At 48.3% G+C, this 19641-nt stretch overlaps 1 protein-coding gene across 12 annotated transcripts in view; it reads left to right on the top strand.

The window, feature by feature from the left end:
• SNX14 (sorting nexin 14) overlaps positions 1-19641 on the top strand; it is a 1106650-nt gene that overhangs the window by 931113 nt on the left and 155896 nt on the right. The window lies entirely within an intron of this gene.

The raw sequence follows: 19641 nt of genomic DNA, 5'->3' as shown, positions 1-19641 counted from the left end.
GGCGAGGGGAAAAACAGAAGCCGCAGTTGCTGCATGCGGGATGTTTTATTGACGGATCCCATGTGTGTAGGCAGGATGGCTCAGAAGGCTGATATAATTGCCGAAGGGAGTGAGAGCTATAGGCAATGGTTTGGCTTGATAAAATGGCAGGGGGGATGGCCTCTGGTCTCGTGCGGTCGCGGACGGGCGCAGACGGGCTTGCCTTAGGCGTGCCTTCGGCGCGCAAACGTCCCGCCCGCTGCGCTCGTCCTCTGGGCGTCCGGAACATGCACGTGATTTATGCTGCTTCTGGTGGAGCCCGTGGGGGCGTGTCCTCGGAAGGGGGCGTGGCCTCCGGTTTTAGTGCCAAACAGTGTTCTGGGGCGGTGTCGCTACAGCAATGGATCGGCTGCTTTGTACCGCTGAATTCCCCAAGAGCATGAGTGTATTAAAAACACAAGTTATACTGTGACACAAAACATTTTAAAAAGCGCTGCCTCGCTCCCGGCTTCCGCCTCAGGAGCACAACAAACAATCAATTACCTGGCGCCCTAGATCGGCGTCTTAAGTAAAGGTTGGTGGGGGGGGGCGTGGCCTCGGAAGGGGGCGTGGCCTCCGGTTTTAGCGCGCTGGCGCCAAACAGTGATCTGGGGCGGTGTCGCTACAGCAATGGATCGGCTGCTTTGTACCGCTGAATTCCCCAAGAGCGTGAGTGTATTAAAAACACAAGTTATACTGTGACACAAAAATGTTTAAAAATCGCTGCCTCGCTCCCGGCTTCCGCCTCAGGAGCACAACAAACAATCAATTACCTGGCGCCCTAGATCGGCGTCTTAAGTAAAGGTTGGTGGGGGGGCGTGGCCTCGGAAGGGGGCATGGCCCCCTCTAGTTCCAAAATGATCTGAGGTTCAGGGTGCCTTATTTATGCCCCAAAAGTGCCCTGGGTGGATGAAGTAGTCACGAGCCAATGGGCTACCAGGATTCCTCCATCCCTGTGATGACTTCCGGTAATGTGTGGCATCTAGCAATTCCAGAGTGCACTATTCTGCCCACTTCCAAGATGTCGACATTTTTTGGATGTTCGGGGCTTGGTAGCCCACCCTAAAGTTCTGGCTACAAGAAGGCTATCCGCCCACTAGAAAACCGGTTTTGGAACTGGTCTCCTCTTTCTGTTCCCGCTGCCAGCCTGTCTACTTGAAAAAAGGGGCAACCCTTCATGTGGGAACGACATTTGTCCACCAAAGGTGGCTTTGCTTTTGAAGCTCGCTGTTTGGGCCAGGGCCAACACCCTGAGTTGCTTCCAGCAAGAGGAAGATAACCCCTTTCCCTGTAGCCGGCTTCTGTTGTTCGACGCCATCATCATCGAGGACCGTCGACGCCCCTTCGTCGACTACAATGCCATCGAAGAAAATCCCGATGACGACTGACCCATCCACTGGTGGTCCGTCGACGAAGACACTTTCCATGTCGATGGAATTGCCCTTATCCAGTATTAGGGGTGTCTTTCATAGATTCACATGCCTGAATCATTCCACGTCGTCGGAACGGGAGCCTCCGGTACATAAAAAAGTAATGTCCTATAGATATACATAGAGAAAAATAGGCCTACGGGCCTCACCTTAGTAGCCTATCCTTGTCCTTATGTAAAAAGGACCAAACTCTTAGAGCCAGCCAATCAGCTATCACCTCCCTCTAGAACCTTCCTGACAGGAGCCTCAGTCTCTCAGATTTTCTACCGCACGTTGTGCTAGGGAGTCTCCAGCCTGAGTTCTCCTCAGGATCTCTTCAAAACCAAGCTGTTCACTTTTAAAAGTGAGTTCTTTCTTCAAAATCTCGAACAGGATTACTTCAAGCCACTTATCACTGCAGTAAGTGATTTATTTCTTCAAAATTCTGGCATGTCTGAATCCCAGAAGAAAGCCCTTTTCATGGCCTGCTCTTCATGTGGGAAGAAAAGGCTACATGTTGAAGACAAGCATGACCTATGCTTATATTGCCTTTATCCTGACCACATACCTAAAGACTGTAAGATATGTACGTCTTTCCCTAACAAGACCTTGAGGGACAGAGAAGGTCGCCTGCTCATCTGGCTGGACAGGCTTAAAAAGAGGGAAAATGTGGAATCCTCAGAGTGAAGCTTTTCAATGACCTCAGAAGTCTCCCTGAAGAGGCCAAGGGTGGCGTCCCCTGGCCCCTCACACTCCTCCTATGAAGGCACAAAAGAAGTCTTCAGAGGCAAGATCAACAAAATCTTCAGTGTCTGAAAAGGATTCTCAGGCTTTTAAGAAGCCTACGCAGTCGTCCAGCAAACTTGCGACATCCTCCTCGGCACAAAAAAGAGTTGTGGCGCCAGTTTACGTCTCCACAGCGACGACGACTGTGTCGACGACGACGGTTTTCTCATCGACGACGACCACTCCTTCATCGTCGTCAGCAGGTAAACCTATTCCATCTATAATACTGCTGAAGCCATCGTCGACGTCCAAAACCTCGTCGACGACGAAGATTGCCCCGTCGACGACGACATCGACGATGAAGAGCCCCCCGTCGACGGGAGTGTTGACCACGAAGACGTCGACGACGAAGACGTCGACGACCAAATCACGGTCGACGAGCGCATCGTCGACGAGCGCATCGTCGACGAAGGCATCGTCGACGAAGAAAATATCGTCTACGGAGGCACCGTCGACGAAGGTCATGCCGTCGACGAGGGTACCGTCGACGGGGGAACCGTCGTCGGCATTGGTCATTACTGAGCCATGGAAGAAATCCAAGCTGATAGAAACGTCGTCTTTGACCCTACCACCGTCGACAACACCAGAGACGACGGCAGGGGCTCCTGCAAAAGGTTCTGTGTCTGGCAAACTGACCAAGAAGCAGATTACACCAGAAACAACGTCACCAAGTAAGGTGCAAAGTCATTTGCCTACGGACATTCTCCAGAGTGAGGAATCTGAAGAAGAACTTCTGGATCAGGCTACTTCCCTTTCAGACCTTCACGTGAAATGTCAGAGCACGGACGAAGAACAGGATGAGATGAGCTACCAGGAACACTCTTTCCAAGCTCATGTTCGCACAGAGGTCACCCCGATGGTATGCCTTCCCGTTTCAATTGTAAATGAACTTAAATACCTTATCAAGGACTACAAACAGCGTTTCCCGGAAACACCGGCAACTGAGACAGGGGGCCCGACGCCTGCTACAAATACACCAGCGGCAGCCCCAAAACAGACATGCCAACTACTCAGGTCCGCCATGAGAAAGTGCCACCTCAGGTGATAGAATCATCAGATGAGGAGGCTGAAGAAATGGAAGAAGGGGAAGTCCAAGAAAACCAGACTTCAAGTAGCAAACAAAGAAGACAACGAAGTCTATCCCAATAATAGACTTTCTCTGGGACCAGGGAAAGAAACTGATGCTGACGCCGGCCTCTGTACCTGCGGTTGTTCCACGCCTGGATAAAAAATACAAGGCTCCAACCACAGCGCCAGCTTGCCTTAATGGGCACCCGAAACCGGATTCGGTCGTAACCCAGGCGGCCCAAAAGAATTCTCGCAACCCTTCCTCTCCTCTGTCAGCCCCACCGGACAAGGAAGGCAGGAAGTTGGACACAATCGGTAAAAGGTTTACAACGACATCGGCCATAACCATCAATGTGGCCAACTCCATAGCCCTGTTGAGGCGTTATAACCACCAGCTTTGGGAAGATATAGTCCCATATATAGCGGAACTGCCAGACACAGCTCAGGAGGAGGTCAAGGCACTGCTTACGGAGGGTCAAACCTCGGCAGCTGAGATCATTGATTGTGCCATAGATGTAGCCATGACGGGCTTTCGACAACTAGCTGGGGCAGCAGTCCTGCGCCGTCATGGATGTCTTAAGGCAACATCATTCAGACAAGAGGTGCAGACGAAGGTGCTGGACATGCCCTTCGACGGCCAACACCTTTTCGGGGACAAGATTGACGAGGCGCTCCAAGCAATCAAGAAAGACACTGATACTGCTAAGAGCACTTGGTACTTTGCAACTATATCCCTCATTAAAGATTGGAGGAAAATTGACCCATTTCCTAGACAATTGGCATCTCATCACCACAGATCGGTGGGTACTCCAATTAATAAGATTCGGCCATTCCCTGAAATTCACCACCATCCCACCTGCAACCCCTCCCCGCAGGCTTCCGCACAAACATCTACGCCTGCTGCTCCAGGAAATATCTGCGATGTTGAAGAAAGGAGCGATCGAGCGAGTTCCATCGTCTCAAAGAGGGAAAGGATTCTATTCCCGCTTCTTTCTTATACGCAAGAAGGAGATAAAGTGGAGGTCCATACTAGACCTCAGGGCACTCAACTCTTTCCTGAAGAGTCAGTCGTTCAGGATGGTGACGATCCAAGAAATACTAGGCATACTGGAAAAAGGAGATTTTATGACATCTTTGGATCTCCAGGAAGCCTACTACCACATCCCGATACTCAAGGGGCACAGAAAATTCCTGAGATTCGAGGTGGTAGGACAGCACTACTAATTCAAAGTCCTACAGTTTGGCCTCAAATCCGCACCGCAGATTTTCACCAAGTGCCTTTCACCTGTGGCAGCTTTCCTGCGTCAAATGGGTCACCAAGACTTCCCCTACCTCGACGACTGGCTGGTAAAGGCACCTTCAGCTGCAGGCGCGACCGAATCCTCCAACGCCTGCACCAATCTCTTTCAGCAGCTAGGATTGACTCTCAATCACGAGAAATCCTGCATGACCCCAACAAGAAACATCACCTTCCTCGGGGCGACCTTGAACACGGAATGCGCAAGGGCATTTCCTTCAAAGGAAAGGAAAAACAAAATAATATCTCTGGCCACGGCTGTGGCATCAAAGAAGTCCCTAAGAGTTCGAACCTACAAATCACTCCTAGGAATGATGTCTTCTTGTATACTCCTCATCCCTCACTGCAGACTCAGGATGCGCCCATTGCAAGAAGCCCTCACGAACCAATGGACACAGAGTACAGGTTCTTTCGAAGACATTGTGAAGATAACACCACAAATATCCAAGAGCCTGGAATGGTGGAGAAATCACAAGAATTTGTCTATAGGACTGCCATTCCTACTTCCAGCAGCACCTCTGGTGATCACCACGGATGCATCCCTGGAAGGCTGGGGAGCTGTCCTCCAGGACCTCCAAATAAGCGGCAAATGGACAAATCAGGAGTAGCAACTCCATATCAATCTTCTGGAACTGAGGGCTGTGTATCTGGCACTACAAGCCTTTTTACCACGCATCCAGAACTCCCAGGCGATCGTCAGAACGGACAACACCACGACGATGCACCATCTCAACAAACAGGGAGGAACGCGTTCGCTCACTCTATCACGCGAATCGCAAAAGGTCTGGAACTGGCTTGTACTCCATGGGATCACGCTCAGGGTGGACTATGTCCCGGGCAAGGACAACACCATTGCGGACGCCCTAGGCAGACAGAAATCCCTCTCCCACGAATGGGAGCTCGACAAGAGTACACTGGATCACATATTCTCAGAATGGGGAGTCCCAGGAATCGACCTGTTTGCCACCAAGGAGAACGCCAAATGCCCAAACTACGCAAGCTGGCGTCCCCAACCAAGGTCACTCGGAAATGCTTTTTCCATCGGTTGGTTCAGCGTATTTGCGTACGCTTTTCCACCATTTCCGATGATTCCCAGGGTTCTCAGGAAGATGAAGGCGGAGCCTTGTACCCTGATCCTAATTGCCCCGTTCTGGCCGAGGCAGCACTGGTTCTCGGATCTTCATCGCCTCTCCATCAGGACACCAATTCGTCTGAAGCAGCACCCGAACCTGCTGACAATGTCCAACGGGCAGGTGCAACACCTGAACCTGCAATCGCTCAGGTTATCGGCCTGGCTCCTGAGCACAGAGAGTTCTGTCATCTAAACATCCCGCAGGAATGCAGGGACGTGCTGGCAAAAGCAAGAGCGGACAGTACCAACAAAATGTACTCTCTAAAATGGAAACGATTCTGCATATGGTGTTTAGAGAAAGGCCTGAGACCACTCCATATCACACCCGAACAGATATTGCCATATCTTCTGCACTTGGCACAGTCAGGATTGGCGCACGCATCCATAAAGGTGCATTTGGCGGCCATTTCACGATTCACCAGGACTTACAAGGGACCGTCTCTTTGGTCCAATAGACTTATCAAGCAGTTCCTAAAGGGACTATATAGATCCTTCCCAAGACCTAGAAGGGTCCCATCGACATGGCACCTCAATTTAGTCCTCAACCAACTCATGAAGCACCCTTTTGAGCCCATTCATCGAGCATCCATCAAGTACATCTCATGGAAGACGGCTCTGCTGCTCGCTCTAACATCTGCCAGGAGAGTCAGCGAGCTACAGGCTCTATCCATTCAGGAACCCTTCATGCAGTTCAAACAGGACAGGGTGGTGCTGAGGACAAATCCCAAGTTCATACCGAAAGTGCCTTCAGACTTTCACCTTAATGAACCGATGGTTCTACGTTCCTTCTTTGCAAACCCTACCACCGCAGCAGAAAGGACGCTACACTCCTTGGACCTCAAAAGGTGTCTAAAGTTTTACATAGACAAGACAAAGAGCTTCAGGAAGTCATCACAGCTATTTGTGGCCTACAGTAGGCCAAGGATCGGTATGCCTCTAACGAAACAGAGCATCTCAAGGTGGATCTCCTCAGCAATAGCATTCTGCAATGACAGGGCCGGACGGCCTTTGAGTGCTAATGTTAAAGCGCATTCCACCAGAGCGATGTCCACATCAGCAGCGCTGTTCGCTGGAGTCCCGATTTTGGACATATGTAGAGCGGCGACGTGGAAGTCACCGCACACCTTCTCCAGACACTACTGCCTGGATGCTGAACTTATGAAGGATGCAGCAGTGGGCCAGGCGGTGCTTCGCCATCTATTCCAGTGAGGTGAGCCTTCCAACATCCCGCCATCCTGGTATGCACATCTCTAGCTGTTATGATATATTGATGTATGCTAATGTTTCAAAGTCGCATGGTAATATGTGTATTATCTAAAATGACTCTATAGCATGATTACATCAGAAATGTGCATAATGTATTGCTGACTACTCTTTTTCTCTATGTATGTCTATAGGACATTACTTTTCTATGTACCGGAGGCTCCCGTCTCGATGACGGGGAATGATTCAGGCATGTGAATCTATGAAAGACACCAATACTGGATAACTGCTGTTACAGGTAAGTAACGCGTTTCTTCCCCATAGTTTCTGCACCGTCGTCAACTCAGTCGAAGAGGATTACTCAGGTCATCAGAGTACCCAAGACAATCTTACAGTCGTCCATGCAGGAGTATAGCAAATTATCACCTTTGCTTCCGTCGCATCTGTTGGACGGTGATGTAGAAGAAGAGGATGATGATGATGATGGCCTCTATGGGGTCGCTCACAGCCCATCTGAGATCCATGTGAACTGTCAAGAGGATGACGAGAAGGATGAAGATTATCAGGAAGAGGTGCAATATTACAAGCAAGGGTATATGGGTCCACGTCATAGTATCATTATAACTTTTAACCAGAACCATGCCCCAGGGACATGGCACATCTGCCACCATCGTTGATTGAGGATCTGCAAGCCATGTTGGTGGATTATAGACAAAGGTTGCTTCCGCAGCAACATCAATCAGAGAAACGGGTATCTCAAGTGGAAAATTCAGTTACACCAGGTCCTCAACCTCCGAGTACACCTATGAATATGCTGGGCCCAGGAGGAGTCGACCCTGGAGCACAGAACAATTCCTCCTCATTAGAAGATATAGAGGAAGGTGAGCTGCCAGATCCAGTATCTGCTCCTGACCATTGGGATGACTACGTTATTCCAACACCACCCTCTCCTTCACACCTACCGTCAGACTTTCCCCTGGAAGATATCGGGGGGTTTCATAACTTAATACAGAGGGCAGCCAGCAGGTTTCATTTGCCTATTGCAGTAAAGCAAACTGAAAGTTTCCTATATGACTACAAGGAAGACAGAAAGAAATGAGTACACTCCATACCTATTATTGACCATATCTGGCAGGAGGGCATCAGGCTAATGAAAACACCAGCGTCCATACTACCAGTACTGCCTCTTATGGAGAAGACGTCTAGGGCTCCGGATAACTCTCCATCTTGCCTTATTGGACATCCTAAGCCAGATTCGATCATCTCTCAGGGTACACATAGGCTATCTAAGAACCCTGCTACCCCGATTGCTACTCCCCGGATAAGGAAGGGCGCAGAATGGACATTCTAGGTAAAATATTTTCTTCAATGGCAGCTGTGACAATAAGAACAGCGAATGCTCTAGCCATTAACGGCCGCTATGATCGCCAGATGTGGTCTGACAAGGCATGGCTAATAGACCTAATTCCTGAAGAAAACAGACAAGAAGCACGCAAGATACTGCTGAAGGTGAGCGTGCAGCTTCCGAGACAATTGACTGTGCCCTCAACATAGTCAATACTGGTTGTAGACAGCTAGCAAGAGCCGCTACGCTTCAATGTCAAGGATGGTTAAAAGCAACCACCTTTAGACCTGAGGTACAAGCAAAGGTTTTAGGTATGGCTTTTGATGATGGATCACTCTTTGGAAAACACATAGTTGAAGCAACATTGGCAATTAAAAATGATACATACACCGCAGAGTCGTTGGGCGCTCTGCAGTACATTCAGAAGTGCTAGAAAGCGAGGATTCACCACTTACAAAGGAGGATACCAGAGGGCTCAACAATATCAGCCATATCAATCTCATTATCGGCAATCTTATAACTCTCCATCTTATCGCCAACCATCTATAGCTGGTTTCTCTCACCAGGGAGGCTGCAAGCGAACTCCCCAACAAGGCCGTGATTCAGGCAGAAAACACTGATCATGTCAGGGTACCAGCTCCTCTTCCCTTCCTGCACGTGAGTGTGAAAATTTCCAGTCATGTACAACGGTGGCGCGAAATAACATCAGATCGCTGGGTGTTGGACCTTGTCACCAACAGTCACACTCTATAATTACTTCAGTAGCTACCAACCATTCCACCAATGGGTCCCCCTCCCCTCGTCTTTACTTATCACAAAAGGAAGTCTTGACCATGCTTGTCAAAGAAGCGAAAGAGAAAGTACCATTTGCTCAAAAAGGGAAAAGGTTTTTATTCTCTGTTTTCCCTAATAAAAAAGAATACAGGGGAATGTAGACCGATTCTGGACTTAAGGAATCTCAACAAGTTTCTCAAGAAACACCTTCAGGATGGTAACGCTCTCCGATATCCTGGGCTGCTTAAACAAAGAAGATTTCATGACTTTGCTCGACATGGAAGACGCATATTTTCATATCCCAAACCATCCGAAATATCAGAAATTCTTAAGATTCACGGTGGCTGGTACCCACTATCAATTCAAAGTGCTCCCATTCGCCTCAAATCAAAGCCACGGATCTACACCAAATGCCTGGCACCAGTAGCGGTGACCCTGCGGTCTCAGGGATTTCAAGTATTTCCGCACTTCGACGATTGGCTGCTCAAAGCAGCAATGGCGCAGAAGGTCGATCTGGCAACGAAAACTTGCCTTCATATGTTCAGTACGTTGGAGGCCAATCGGGCAACGATAACTTGCCTTCATATGTTCAGTACGTTTGGGCTCACCCTAAACAAGGAAAAATCGGTGTTACCTCCAGCTCAAGTAATATCTTTTCTGATAGCATCCATAGACACCATCCAGTGCAAAGCGTTCTTATCTCAGGAAAGACGGCTACGTCTGCAAATGCTTGCAAAGACCATATTAAAAAAAGAGTCAGTTTCTGTGCGGATTTACAAGTCCCTCCTGGGGATGTGCTCTTCAGCGATAAATCTGGTGCCTCTAGCCAGGCTGAAGATGAGGTCTCTTCAAGCAGAACTGCAAAAACCGTGGCAACAAGCTTCAGGATCCTTCGAAGATGTAATTCAAATCACAGCACGGATGGTAAGAGCATTACAGTGGTGGTTTCTGGCAACAAATCTCGTACAGGGCCTTACTTTCCTACAGAGCACCCCAGATTTCATTTTAACAACTGACGCCTCCATGGAGGGCTGGGGAGGTCATCTACAGGACTTGCAAGTTTGGGGAAAAAGGGTTGGCGCAGCGAAATAAGCACCTTATCAGTTTAGAACTCAAAGCCATATTCCTATCCCTTCAAGCTTTCCTGCCGAGAATAGCAGGCTCCTCTGTGTTGGTTCGTACGGACAATACTACCAGTATGTACCATGTCAACAAATAAAGACGAACAAGATCCAATAGGCTATCTCGAAGAGCAGGAATTATGGGAATGGATGATACACCATGGGATCTCGTTAAAGGTCAAGCATGTCAGAGGTCTGCACAATACCCTAGCAGACACATTAAGCAGGTCTCAGACCAGTTGTCACGAGTGGGAGCTCGAACAGTCCCAGCTGGACAAAGGATTTCGAAAATGGGGAAACCAGCGATGGACCAAATGCCAGTACTATGCCAGCAGATTCCCTCTACTAGGGTCAAGGGGAATGCCCTTTTAATGCGATGGTCCGGAATAGATGCCTACGCTTTTCCCCTATTCTGTTAATTCCCAGGGCACTAACCAAGGTGACATCGGAAGTCTGTTGTCTGTTTCTGTTCTGTTTCTGGGGCGAACAAAATAACGTTCACCCACTTCATTCTCCTGCTGAGCAGATTTTGCTGTATCTCCGCTCTCTGGCTAAATCAGGTCTCACTTTCTCTTCAGTGAACGTACACCCGGCTGCAATTTCCTGTTACAGGAAATCTCATCCAGCTCATTCCCTCTGTGCATCAAGTCTTATATAGCAGCCATGAAAGGTCTTTTCCGAGCATTTCCCCCGGTGCGTGCACCTCCTCCAGAATCGGCGCTTAATTTGGTCCTGGCGCAGTTGATGAGACAACCGTTTGAACCAATTCACAAAGCAGAGCTTACGTTTCTCACATGGAAGGTATCCCTCTTAATAGCTCTTACATCTGCAAGGAGAGTTAGCAAAATACACGCCTTTATAGTCCAGGAACCTTTTCTACATTTCACTGAAAACTATGTAACTCTATGGACGAACCTGACTTTTATTCTAAAGGTACCAACACAGTGTCACCTCAACGAGCCGGTGATGTTACAATCTTTCTTTCTGAACCCATCTAGTCCAGCAGAACGGGCGTTACTTGCGTTTGATATTAAGAGATGCTTAACATTCTACCTAGGCACGGCAAAGGAGATAAGGAAAACAGTTCAGCTCCTGGTCGCTTATAGACAAATAAACAAGGAACAGCAATAACTAAGGCCAAGGTCGCCAGGTGGGTCTCTTCCTCGCTCCAGTTCTGTCACGAAAAGACTAACAAACCTCTGACAAAAAGGACTAAAGCACACTCCACAAGAACAGTTTCTACATCAGCAGCTTTTTTTGCTGGATTGACATTGGACAAGATATGCTGTGCTGCGACATGGAAGAATGTCCACACTTTTATGAAAAATTACTGTCTGCAATCTATGCAATGAGTGGATGCAGCTGTTGGCCAAGTGGTACTGTGTCATCTCTTCAGTTAAATTCAGCCTCGTTGTTTGAAATAAGAGGAACTCTTTCTTTATTTAAATCAAGGTAGAGGTATGTCTGAAGATGTATAGACAAACGATTATGTAACTGTATTTGACTAATTTTATTACTATGTGAATTGTTGTGTATCTTTGAAGATTTACCTCTGCCTTAGTGGTGTTAAAATGTTATTCTGCTAGAACGTTTTAGTGCGTACATTTTATACAGGATAGTGGATAATTATTAGAAATGTTACTGATATATGTCTATATCATTGGGAGTTTAAAGTTACATGTCTTCTACCTTCCGTTAACGACAGTACAGTTTATGGTATTTATTTATTTAAAGAGTTTTATATAGCGCTGGCTAGACCCAAAGGTATCAGAGCGCTTTACATGAGAATCAACAATGTAACAGAAAAAGATCAACAATTACACAATAAATAAAAAAAATAGGCAGTACATTAGGAGAGGAGAGAGAAAAGTAGTGGAGAGGGCAGGGGAGGTGAGAAAGGGAGGATAAGGGAAGAGACAAAAAGGAGAGACAAAAGGAAGTCTGTCTAAAAACCCAATCAGCCAGCGGAGGGGCTCATCTCCTTGCACCAGGTTCTAGTACACCCTTGCAGCATCACTTCTTCACCCACCAGCATGTCTCTAAGATGAAATACCTCCCAGACTTTATCCAGCATTCCTCAACCAAATAGACAACAACCTAGTTCCAATTCAAATACTAAATCATTGAATCTATTCAATTTCATCCTCATACATGCCTTTGACTCGTACGGTCAACTACGCATAGCCTTACACCCACAACCTTGGACTACACCCAGCAGTAGAATTTAGAATTGAAACATAAAAATTGAAGCACTTTTGTGCACTGCTTGCTATTCTGATTCAGGCATGTGAATCTATGACAGATACCCCAATACTGGATAAGAAAATAAGTTACTTACCTGTAGCTACGGTACTGTAGTATTCACATGTAACCCACCCTCCTCCCCATGGAGGCAGTTCTCATTAATTTTGGGATCCTTACTTCCCACTTATGCTTAGAAAATCTGAAGAGAATTTGCCTGTGCTGAGAATCTTCTAGAGGGTGCTAACAGCTGATTGGCTGGATGCCAACATTTGGTCGGTTTTAAAAAAATAGACATAGATAGGCTAATGTTTAGATGGCCTTCGACCAATATAGTCTATGGAGTATTTAAGGCACTGCTTGAATATTTTACCGTGGGACTCCCATCTCGACGAATGATTCAGGCATGTGAATCTATGAAAGATATCAATACTGGATAACCGTAGTTACACGTATGTAACTTATTTTCTTCATTGTTATATTCGGGATCTTGGGTCTCCAATGGCTCCAACAGTCCAGCAATATCTCACTTTTTATGCCCAACCCCAGCAACTCTTTAAATGCAAATTCCTTTAAAATGGCAGAATAGTTTACCACCAAACCTCAAAAAGCATGCTTGCTGATTAAATTTCTAACTTTCTTTCTTTCTTTCGAATTTGATTCTGCCATTTTTACCTTTATCGCAGAGCAAAGTTTCTATCTAAATTACCACAGGAAATAGACATTTTGGAACCCACTACTTCACTTTTTTCTTGGTCCCTGCGTGACAGATCAGTGCAAAAATGTCCATGTTATTGGCAAAACAGAAAAAGCTCTTCCTATGCAAACTCTGACCTAACTACAACCACATAGTAGCAGGCATGAAAAACTTTTAACGCTTTCAAACCCACCCAATATTTTTGTAACACAAGCATCTCAAATGGATTTACACTAAAACCAAGCGAAGACACTCCTTAAGTAAAGTTGTACTTTCATGCTAAGTTTTGTTTAAATCAATTTAAGTATTTTTTCTGTAGCAAAGATTTCTTCAGAAGTTGGAGTGGCAAAGTGTTTTTTGCCAGTTGCTTCCATCTTGTCTTTGCTTAGATCCATGAGGCACTATTTCGTTTGGTTTTATTTTGCATATTTACCATAATTTGCAAAGTTAAGAAGTAATTTGTGTTGACCTCTTGTAGATAATTCAAGAAATATTGGGTTTAATAATTAGGCACAGGGTCAAGACTGATTTTCATATGGCCAGGTCTAAACTGGGGCGGCAAGGTGAGCAAAAGAATGAAGGATTTATCCCAGATCTCTTTACTGGGGGGGGGGGGGGCGAATGTTTCGATTTGTTCTGCATTCCGTCCATCAATTGTGCGTCTTTTGTTGACTTTCATCGAGGCACTTGTCTTACTGTATGTGCGTTAAAACACCTCGGAATGGGTCCATTAATGTTTTCTGAGGCAAGCATGTATTCCTGAATCAGACTGCATTGCCCCGTGTGTAGTAATTGTACATCTCTTCAATCCCTGCCGGATCAGCACCAAGAAAATGTGATGGATGGCTAAACACTTATAAGGACACAAAGGCGAGACGTTTTGACTATGTCAATGCTTGTTTTTTTTATTGTGTTTTTTTTAAAGATAAAATATTCTTCTGCCTTATTTTTTTCTTCCTGGAAGTGTTTGATATGGTTCACTCTGCATCTGATACTTTCTGTGGTAAAAACAGTAACCAATGTTATGTCTTTAAATTTCTCTCATTTACAGTTGTCTTGAGAGAATGGAAATTGTATTTTATTAGCTTAAGTTTTTCTACATCAGTTTGGGAGGTTAATGTGTTTTTTTAGGTCTGACTTCGACAGCTCAGATGCAGTGCCTATTGTTACCAATTCATGGAGTGGGATTTTCCTCAATAAAGGATCTTTCTCACCTCATGCTTTTGGCTGTTTTGTATAACATTTCACCTTCTAGTTAGTGCATGCGCTGTAATTCATGAGGGACTATTTTACATATTAAAAGTATGCTGAATCATCACACATTAAATTCCTTATCGCATAGAAATATTACATTCCGAATGTGATCACTTATTTTGTATTTTCACCGCACCAAGCTTTTTTATTTTATTTAAATGTTTTGTTTAGGACTCAAAATGCAAACCCAACCTCTTGGCTTTGCCAATGCCTGTTTACAGTTGTTATATCTCTGTGCATGCCTATTGTATATGCTCATTGTACAGTTCTATAAGCCACTTTAATAGGTTTGACATGGATAGTTTTGAAGCTAAGGTGGTTATTTCAAGTTTAATTCATACTTTGTTGATGTAGTGTTTCTGGGTGTATTTTTTTAAACAGTCCTTAAATGCGTATCAAACTCATTTTGCTTTGTCGCTATAGTTTTGCCTAAGTTTGTTATAATACAGATCAGGGGGAATTTACAAAACTACAGTCTTGCTTTATCAATAGGCATTTTCCCTACATTACCAATTCATAAAAGGGATCTGCATGATGAAAACTGGGGAAACCGGTATATCTGAAAGAGACACGTTAGTGATAGATTCCTTACCTTAGAATATCCCCAGACGTCAGACAGGATCCGGAAAGCTTTCGTTAGTAGTACTCCTGCGCGTCGATAGGCGTCGTCTTACGGCTCCGCGTGCGTCGTTGGCATTGTATTCGCCGAGATGATGTCACTGGAGCTACTTAGACGCGCCCACGCGCAATGACGTCAGTTCTTTCTTTTTCTGCGACAGCAAGCGTAGATCCGGAGAGAGCGGTACCCCGCCAACTTGGTGACTAAAGTGTTTGTTTGATTAAATTGTGAGTAAACTTACTCCTGGTGCATAGGGATGCCCGGTTTCAAGCTTTGCAAGGCCTGTCCACGCACAATGTCGCTGACGGACCCGCACTGTGAGTGTCTCTTCTGTCTGGGGCGTGACCATGACACCGAGTCGTGTTACCATTGCCGAGCCATGGCCCCGAAAACTTTGCAGGAGCGGTCCCGAAAGTTGCTGGAGGCTCAGGAGTCAGCCCCACGTCGTTCCAGGTCCCGGTCTTGTGGGAGGTCGAGGTCCCTGTGGCTCCGACTGAGCTTGAGCAGTTACCGTTGGCTTACCCAACTTTTCCGGGTCCATTGGCGACTCCAGCCAAGCTGCAAGAGTTTGTGTCTGCAATTGCACGTATCTTCGGCCCGCAGGCCCCACAGTTCTGCGTTCCTCGACATCGCCGGCTCCGGCCCTGACATCGTTGACACCCAGAGGCCTCCATGGCTCTGGCCAGGGCTCCCCGTTCTTGCCCGTGGACCCGTACGGCCCCCACTGACATCAAAGTAAACAACGACCGACACCGGCGTCGACTTCTTTTCCGACGTCGGCACGGTGCAGGAGGGATGTCTTCCGGCGCCGAAACCAAAGCCAATGGGGGACTTTTACCCTTTTGTTCACCCACGTCCTCGTCCCCTCGTGCAGGAAGGGGAGGATTGGAAAGGGTTTGAAGACCCTCTCGCAGCACAGTGTGAGTCCGTCCCCGACTGGGATGAGGAGGCGGAAGGCGATGGCCCGGATTACACTCCGGCGCCTGGTTCACCATCTCTTTCAGCTACTATGGAGGAGAGTGGTTCCTTTTCCAGGGTGCTACGTAGGGTGGCCGAAGCTCTTGACCTTGAGCTCCCTACAGTGGCTGTCAGGACCAACCTACTGACTGAAGTGCTTCGGCCAGCTTCATCTTCTACAGAACCGCTGTTGCCGTTTAATGAGGCACTTTCTGATGTGCTTTTGGGGACTTGGTCCCTGTGGATAAGGGTGTGGGTCGACATCATCGCCTGGCTCCGGCCGACCCTGCCTTCCTCACCCAGCACCCCACACCTGAAAGTTTGGTGGTTCAGGCCTCCACGTCCCCAAGTGTGTTTCCTTCTGTTCCACCAGACAAGGAATCCAAGAAATTGGAGCAGTTTGGCAAGAAGATTTATTCTTCCACAAGTTCTGGACTGCGGTCTGTGAACACTGCCTGTCTCTTAGGCAGCTATTCCCATTCTGTATGGGATGCAGTTGAGCAGGTGCTACCTCAGTGTCCTGAGGAGGCTCGGACAGTTCTCTCCCGAGCTCTTATATAGGGGAGAGATGCGGCCAAGTTCACTATACATTGTGGGCTTGATATCGCTGATTCGCTGGGTAGGGCGATTTCCACAGCGGTGCGGCTAAGTCATCATGCCTGGTTGAGAACGACTGGCTTTTCTGCAGATGTTCAGAATACTTTGATGGACATGCACTTCGATGGCACCCGCCTCTTTGGTGATAAAGGGGATTCCACATTGGAGCGTTTTAAGTACTCTCGGGCCACGGCCAAGTCCTTAGGTCTTTCGGCCGCACATACGCCTTCCACTTCCAACTTTCGTTCCTTTCGAAGCTCCGGAAGAGGCGTGCAAACACGTTCCTTTCAGAACAAGCCTGCACAGCAACAGTCCCAGCGCAGCTGCGGATGTGGGGCTCGCAGAGGCGGGTCACGAGGCCAGTGTGCGGGTCAGTCCACCAACACCCCTGCTGCCAGTGCCTCCACACCTTCCTAGTCCGGTGTTTTAGGCCCACCAGACGCCAGTGGGGGGCAGGATTAGTCATCACCTCCCCCACTGGCGCACCATTACATCAGACAGGTGGGTTCTGGTGATTGTTCGAACGGGCTACCCCCTCCCCTTCGAGTCTAACCCCCCCCAACCATGCCACCGCAGTTCGACCGCATGTCGAGGGATCATTTGGCACTTCTCCAACAGGAAGTCGTGGCCCTCTTGGCCTAGGAGGCCATTGAGCGCGTTCCGACGCCGGAAGTAGGTTGTGGTTGTTACTCCCACTAATTCTTGGTTCAAAAGAAGGGCAAGGGTCTACGTCCCATCTTAGACCTTCGGAACTTCAATCACTTCCTCCGGAAGGAGAAGTTCAAGATGCTCACTCTGGCTCAGGTCTTGTCTGCTCTCGACTCACAAGACTGGATGGTGGCACTGGACCTGCAGGGTGCTTATTTTCATATTACCGTCCTGCCGGCCCATCGGCGTTACCTACGATTCACGGTGGGCCAGGAGCATTTTCAGTTCACCGTACTCCCCTTTGGCCTTACCCGCGCCCCTCGGGTGTTCACGAAGGTGATGGTGGTGGTCGCAACTTATCTGCGCAGATTAGGGGTTTCAGTCTTCCCCTATCTTGACGACTGGTTGTTCAAGGCGAGCTCACCTCAGACATTTGTCTCTCACCTCCAACTACGGTCGACCTCCTGCATTTGCTGGGATTTTCTATCAACGTGCCGAAGTCGCACCTGGTTTTCTCTCAGAAGCTCCTCTTCATCTGAGCGGTTCGGGACATGGCGCAGTTTCGGGTTTATCCTCCCGAACAGCGAGTCCAGGACATTCAGGCTATGATTCAGATCTTTCAGCCCTTGTCCTGGGTTTCAGTCAGGAAGACCTTGAGGCTGCTGGGACTCATGGCCTCATGCATCGTGCTGACCACCCTTGCCAGGTGGCATATGCGGGCTCTGCAGTGGGACCTGAAGTTCCAGTAGGCGCAGCATCAGGGAAACCTGTCAGATTACGTCCAGATCCCGGAGGGCGCTGCACAACAATGGCAGTGGTGGCTCACGGATCAGCATTGGGTCAGCGACAGATCCCTCTCCCTTCCCCAACCGGAGCACACAGTGGTGACAAATGTGTCCCTCCAGGGATGGGGCGGCCACATGGGAGAGGCGGAGATCAGAGGCCTCTGGTCTCCAGCGGATTCCCGGCTCCATATCAACCTTCTGGAGCTTCGGGCGATTCTTCTGCACTGAAGGCATTCCTCCTCTCTGTCAGGGGGAAGGTAGTGCGGGTGTTCACGGACAACACCACTGCCATGTGGTATTGCAACAAACAGGGCGTGTGGGGTCGTGGACCCTATGTCAAGAGGCTCTACGGCTCTGGACATGGCTGGAACATCAAGGTATTTTCTTGACAGTTCAACACCTGGCAGGTTCTTTGAACGCCAGGGCGGACGAACTCAGCCGCCGTTGTCTGATGGATCACGAATGGCGTCTTCACGTGGAGGTGGCGCAAGGTCTCTTTCAACAGTGGGGAGAGCCTTGGTTAGATCTATTCGCCACCGAAGAGAACGCGCAATGTCATCAGTTCTGCGCGTTGGAATTTCCAAGGCGGCACTCGCTCGGCAACGCTTTTCGTCGTGAGTGGAGTTACGGTCTGTTGTATGTCTTTCCACCTATACCACTTCTGCCCAGAGTTCTGAAGAAGATCAGATGCGACCGGACCCAAGTCATCCTTGTAGCGCCGAACTGGGCTCGAAGAGTTTGGTATCCCGAGCTACTCAGTATGAGCCTGGATCCCCTGATCCAACTGCCTCTGCGGGAGGATCTTCTGTCGCAGCAGAAGGGGACGGTTCTCCACCCGAGCCTGCCCAGCTTCCACCTACATGCATGGAGATTGCGCGGCGACAGTTGATTCCATTTGACTTGCCTCCCGAAGTCTGTGATGTCATTCTGGCAGCCAGGCGTCCCTCCACTGAATCAGTATATGCCTGCAGGTGGAACAAATTTGTGGCATGGTGCACAGCCAAGACTGTGGATCCCCTTTTTGTCCCTCTTTCTGAGGTCCTTTTGTTCCTTCTTTCTCTGGCCCGGCAGGGCTCTGCTCTGGCCACTATCAAGGGCTACCTTTCGGCCATTTCAGCCTTTCTGAGGCTTCCAGATCAGCCTTCTCTTTTCAAGTCCCCTGTTATACAGAGATTCTTAAAAATCATTACGCATATGTTCCCTCCTGTTCCTTTCATAATGCCTCAGTGGGACTTGAATCTTGTTTTGACCTATCTCATGTGCGCTCCCTTTGAGCCGCTTCACAATTGTTCCTTACATCTTCGAAAACTGCCTTCCTGGTGGCTATCACCTCTGCCAGGAGAGTGAGTGTGCTTCAGGCTATTTCCTGTAAGCCTCCTTTTCTGTCGGTTCATCCGAACAAGGTTGTGCTTCGAACTCGTCCTTCCTTCTTGCCAGAGGTTGTCACTGCCGTCACTGCCTTCCACATCGGGCAGACCATCACCTTGCCCACTTACTTTCCGCCTCCGCATCCTTGCAAAGAGGAAGAGAGGCTCCAGCATCTGGACCCAAAACGTACGCTCTCCTTTTACCTGAATTCCACACAAGCATTCCGGGTGGATGACCAGCTCTTTGTTGGCTACGCAGGCGCCAAGAAAGGCCGGGCGGTTCACAAGAGGACTATCTCCCGCTGGTCGTCTTGCCTATCAAG

This window comes from Lissotriton vulgaris, chromosome 6, assembly GCF_964263255.1.
Source record: "Lissotriton vulgaris chromosome 6, aLisVul1.2, whole genome shotgun sequence".
Lineage (NCBI taxonomy): Eukaryota > Metazoa > Chordata > Amphibia > Caudata > Salamandridae > Lissotriton > Lissotriton vulgaris.
The sequence above is the reverse complement of the archived record's forward strand: the minus strand, read 5'-3'. Positions and strand labels throughout refer to the sequence as shown.